A 238-nucleotide genomic window follows, 5' to 3' on the forward strand; every position below is an offset into this window, starting at 1 on the left:
CCTTACTCTTTCTATCTTTCCTTCCTCCTCTCTCTTTTTATACTATTTTTGCGGTATTTTTGTTTCACTTATTTTCTCCTGCATTTATTTAATTGGCCTTAGATTTTCCACCTGCGGTCTCGGTCACCTGGCACTCTTACCGTAATTGAAAAGGAAACAGCAACAACAAAAAAGATTTCGTTCAGGGTTATCATAAGATTCATATTGAAACTCGAAACAAAATTAAAAAGGTGTCTCT

The sequence above is a fragment of the Penaeus monodon genome, chromosome 29 (assembly GCF_015228065.2).
Source record: "Penaeus monodon isolate SGIC_2016 chromosome 29, NSTDA_Pmon_1, whole genome shotgun sequence".
In the NCBI taxonomy this organism is placed as follows: domain Eukaryota; kingdom Metazoa; phylum Arthropoda; class Malacostraca; order Decapoda; family Penaeidae; genus Penaeus; species Penaeus monodon.